General features: G+C 49.5%; 1 long non-coding RNA gene across 1 annotated transcript; it reads right to left on the bottom strand.

Moving 5' to 3' along the window:
- Nucleotides 1-233: 233 nt before the first annotated feature.
- Nucleotides 234-4831, bottom strand: LOC132662451 (uncharacterized). Its single transcript, XR_009602585.3, has 3 exons — nucleotides 4750-4831; nucleotides 4457-4593; nucleotides 234-338 (listed from the first exon to the last, which is right to left on the bottom strand). It is a non-coding gene; the product is annotated as an uncharacterized LOC132662451 (long non-coding RNA).
- Between the last annotated feature and the right edge of the window lie 293 nt (nucleotides 4832-5124).

Raw genomic sequence — 5124 nt, 5'->3', positions numbered from 1 at the left:
GGATGGTTTTGCAATTAAGTAGGTGATATGGTTTTCTGCTGATAATCCCTTTTCTGTGGCTAGGAAGTTGATTTAAAGCTGCTTCTCACTGGAAAGCTTTCTTTTTCATTCAACACTGGGCTCTTAAAGGAGACAACTCTTTTTGTACTGAATATTCAAGACACCATTGTAAAGGACAGCTTTTTTTTTTAATGTTTATTTTATTTGTATTTATTTTGATAGGCAGGGCAGAGGGAGAGGGGGAGAGAGAGAGAGAGAGAGAGAGAGAGAGAGAGAGAATCCCAGGCAGGCTCCATGCTGTCAGGGTAGAGTCTGTTGCAGGGCTCCATCTCAGGAACCTAAACCAAAATCAAGAGTGGGACGCTTAACCAACTGAGCCACCCAGGCCTTTGAATGCAAAGAGAGTCCTTTCCTCACATAGAGTCTTGGGGGAGCCTGTCCACTAGGTGTGGGTGTGGGGAAGGGGATTCATGGTGAGGAAATGTTGAGGGTAGAGGGGGAAATAGAGGGGGTCCAAGGATGGGAGAAAGCCAGACAAACTCAGGAAGAATGCCAGTTGTCTTGAGGGCCAGCCTTGTTGTGGGCACAGAGGTTGAGCAACTCCCCTGTGGGCACAGGGGGATGCTAAGTAATCTAATGGGAGGAATCTGCTGGAATCCTAGATCACAGTTAATGCTAATAACAGCTACTACTTGCACTATACTTACTATGTGCCAGGCACTATTCTTTGTATGTATTAACACATTTAATCCTCAAAACAAGATAAATGTCATTATTATTATCATTTTCCAGATGTGGAAATTGAGGCAGAGAACAGTGGAGTAATTTGCCCAAGTCACAGGGCTGGTGAGTGGTGAGGCAGGATTCAGAGCTGAGGAATCAGTTGCGGGGCTGTCTGAGATCTGCTGCTCCAGGATGGGGTCTGGAGAGGGGGCCCCACCCACACCAGCAGAAAGGTCTGGGTGAGTTTCTGGGACCCTTAGGTTTTCACCTACACAGTTGGGGGAAGGATGGATACCAGTGGGTCCTGGTGAAGAGAAAATGAGACAGTGAGAGGGAAGTGTGCTCTGGGGGCCGGAGGGGTCTGGGCACACCTTCAGTGAGGTTGGTTTGCTGCTAGGAAGAGGGGAGATGGGAGGCTGAGAGATTGGCTTTTCCAAGGAGAACCCAGCTGGTGCCCCAGAGACTCTGAGATTCTAGGGGAGCCATTGAGCCTGGAGAGGAGATGAAGGAGGCAAGAGAGAAGGACTCCCAGGAAAGGAAGTGAGCCTGGCATCAACCCCCCTCAGGGGCCATCCAGACCCAGAGATGGAGCTGGAATTCTCACTTCATGCAAGGTCCCATCTGGGGAGCTGGCAGGGGCCTCTGGACATTCCACTGGAGCCCAGCAGAGTGTTCCTACTGCAAACCTCAGAGGTCTCGGGCAGCTCTCATCAGGGCCCCTCCTCTATCCCTCTTCCTTCAGCTCTAGACTCTGCTCATCTCTCAAGGCCCAGGCCAGATGCTGCCTCCCTCATGAAGCTTCCAGGTCATTTACAAGACCAAGGACCATTCAGCTTCCTGAATGACTCACCACTGTGCGTCCACTTTCTGCCTTTTGTCAGGCTTATTTGCATCTGTGTGAGCTCACCAAGTGTGGGGAACTTGGTTACTCCCTGAGCCCTTGACAAATGTTTATTGAGTTGAATTGAGGAATGGTTTGGGAGTAGGCACAGCCCTCCTTCTAGCTCTACTGTGTGACCGTGGGTTAGTCACGAAAACTCTCTGGGCTGTCTCATCTGATGAGGAGAGGGTTGGGTGGGATGATTTGGAGGGCCCTTCAGCTTTGACCTCCCAGTGTTCTAGGGATGGAATGTCACAAGGTGGGCAAGCAGAGGTCCACCTGTGTGTCTGAGAGGCTGGCCCCCCTCGGCTGTGGCCTCTGTGGAGCAGACTCTGTGCCCAGCACTTGTCTTTTATTATTATTATTTTTTTATTGTTTATTTTTGAGAACTCCTTTGGGAGTTCTTTGAGAGACAGAGACAGAGCACAAGCAGGGGAGGAGCAGAGAGAGGGGGAGACACAGAATCCTAAGCAGGCTCCAGGCTCTGAGCTGTCAGCACAGAGCCTGATGTGGGGCTCAAACCCACAGACTGTGAGATCGTGACCTGAGCTGAGGTCGGACTCTTAACCAACTGAACCACCCAGGTGCCCCCTAGCGCTTGTCTTTAATGCCCTTTGATTCTCACTGGCGGCTCTAAGAAGTCATTTAGGACCCTGAGTGGGTAGAATGAACACCGGCTTTATTCGTCTGGCAACAAGAATTTGGTTGGCAATAAATTGCTTGGCCAATGAGAGCATAATCACTTCTCATCAGATGACCCCTTGCCAGGAGCTGTTCTAAAATCCTGTCTATGGCTGATCCAGCTCTCACTCCCAAGGAAAAAAATTAAAAGCAAATTAGATGCAAGGATGATGAATTTGATGAAGGACAAAGATACCCTGAGGTTCTGTCTCCTGTAGAAAGACTCAGGAAGTGGGGAGCAGGTCACAAGCAATCTTAAGAAGCTGCCAAAGCCTGAGATGGGAAGAACTGGCAGCCGCCCCCCACCCCCACCCCCAATCTCACGCCTGTGATGTAGGAAAGCGGGCTTCAGGCCCAATTCCACTGCATGGTGGACAATTATTCACTCTCCAGGCAGGCAATAAGACAGTTCTCACAACCTGTTCTGTGAGTTCCGCAAAGTCCCCTCTCTCCATCCTATTACATCCAACCTCACCTTGCTCGAAAGGACAACGCAGACAGGACAAAATCCCATCCGAGGGATTCCATGCTTCTGGTCGACATCACAAGGCGAGAAAGCCTCCTAAACCAATGACCAGACCCAGAACTGTGCTTCAGGGGTGAAAGGCACGGGCCTCCTTGGATTCTTATGTCCTTGTCACACAAAGATGAGTATTGTCCCCAAACTATTTTCAGCCAGACCGCATATCTGAACCCCTTTCATTCCACCAATGCAAACTCATTTCTGATATTCATCTTGCTAGCCAATATGCTACCATTTTCTCCAATAAAACTCATTTCTGACATGCAACATGCTAATTTTCGGAGCCTTAGCTGTTGGATGAAAAAAAAATAATAGAAGTGCTTACACCAGTCGTTTCTGACATATGGGCTTCATCCTGAGTGTGCATGTTAGCTCATGACCCCTGGTCTGTAGACTCTCAATTAGGGCAACATCTTAGAAAATTGAGTTCCTCTCTATGCTGAAGTATTTGGAAGTAAATTATGGGCATCATAACAAGAAACCAGTAAGGGAGACCCTGTGACTCTGCAAATCATTGAGTTTGAAGAGAGAAAATAATTTACGAAACCTTATCTCATACACAACTTCTCTCCCCAGCTGGAGATTCAGTCACTGACTGAGTTCAAATCCCTGATCCCCATCACCAGCTTCCCTCTGCCCCTGGCCACAGGTGGAGTCACCAAACTCTCCAGAGTCTGGACTGCAGGCAACCTTAACAGAGGAGCCTGGTGCAGATCTTAGAACAGTGTGTGATCGTAAGTATTCAGGCCACTGGATGAGCCTTCAAGCTGAGTTCCCTCCATAAATTTAGTTTGGTTTGAATTTTATGTCAGTGGCATTCCTGGGAGAGATGTGGATTTTCACCTCCTTACAATACAAACCACTAATTCAGGCCTCTGGGAGTTCTTTCGTGGGGGGGCTTTCACTTCCTATAAATGTACTGCCTAGATTTTGGGCACATTTGGGGACTCAGAGTCAGTTTAGCATTTTAAAAAAGCTAAAGAATATGTAAAGCATCCTAATAAAAATATAGTTAGAGCCCAGGCGGGAGGAATAATCATTACGTTAATGCATGGGGCTCGTATTCCCAAAGGCACTTTTGTGCTTATATAAAATCCTTTTCCCCCTGGTTAACTGGTCTCAGAGAATGGCACTGTATTTACTGTTTTGTTGTTGTTGTTTTCTGAGACCATTGGCATTTCTGAGTCTGGTTTTTGAAGTTCCATCCATGTTTTTATTTATGAAGCAAGCATGATACAGACAGCCCTGTGAACAGGTCCTGAGTTTTGGAATCAGACACCTGGGGTCCCCTTCACAGCTCTGCCACCCCCCAGCAGGATGAGCTTGGGCTCTTCTTAGCTTCAACCTGAGCCCCAGTGTCTGCATGTGTGAAATGGGGCTAATAAAATTTATTTGGGGTCATGGGATGACTAAACTCATCAGTATTTGTAAAGTACTTATCATTTAGGAAGTGCTCTGCTCTGTTAAGGGTAGGTGTTTAGTCCAAGGCCAACCTGACAATGCCTGTGTATGGAAACAGCTTTAGAAATGTGTGCCCTCGGGCACTGTGAGTGGTTCTGTTCTGAAGAATAATTATTTGTGAGCTAGTGGATCTGAAGCCTGGCTGACAGTGGTGGGTGGGCCTCAGACCGGGGGTATAGTGCACTTACCATTTGGACCCCAACTCTGGGCACTGCTTGGTAGACTTAGCAAGGCTCTAGAATCCAGACCTTCTCTGGAGTCCTGCCTGAAGTTGGTGGTGGCTTGTGCTGGTCCCAAGTGAGGAACGATCGTCAGTCACAGATCCCTGGTTGGGAGATACATGAGGCACTGGCCTCCTCCTCTCCTCAGCACATCCCCTCACCACACCACCGCCTCCTGAGGCTCAGCCTCCCCACCGGCCACCCCAGGTCAGGAGGAGGTCTGGCTCGGCATCAGCAGCCTAGCACCGGGTCCTTCTGACCTTCTGCCACCTCTTCTCTAGCCAGTCCTCCCCTGTCCCTTGTAGCCAGGCTCCAACGATGGAGGTGCTGCTTCAGTTCCTGTCTGGTGTTTCAGAGTTCTAGAACTAGAATTGAGCCTTGGTCCCCTTACCCTCCCCTTTGCCAGGCCCCAAGAGTCATGCCCCTGGTTTCCAGGGTCTGTGACTGGGGTCCTGCTACCTTCTCGGAGGCACCCCTAACCCTGGGCTCCCCACTCAATGTCCACTGCCTAACCCATCACCAAGCATTTGACCATGTGTGAATCCATCTGGCCGTGGGCCTTGGTCACCCTTGGGCTGGAGTGTCCCACCCTGACTGAGCCCTGGGCCGGGCCCAGGAGGGCATAGCCCCAGGAG

Source organism: Panthera onca, chromosome D1 (genome assembly GCF_046562875.1).
Source record: "Panthera onca isolate mPanOnc1 chromosome D1, mPanOnc1 haplotype 2, whole genome shotgun sequence".
NCBI classification, from domain to species: Eukaryota; Metazoa; Chordata; class Mammalia; order Carnivora; family Felidae; genus Panthera; species Panthera onca.
The sequence above is the reverse complement of the archived record's forward strand: the minus strand, read 5'-3'. Positions and strand labels throughout refer to the sequence as shown.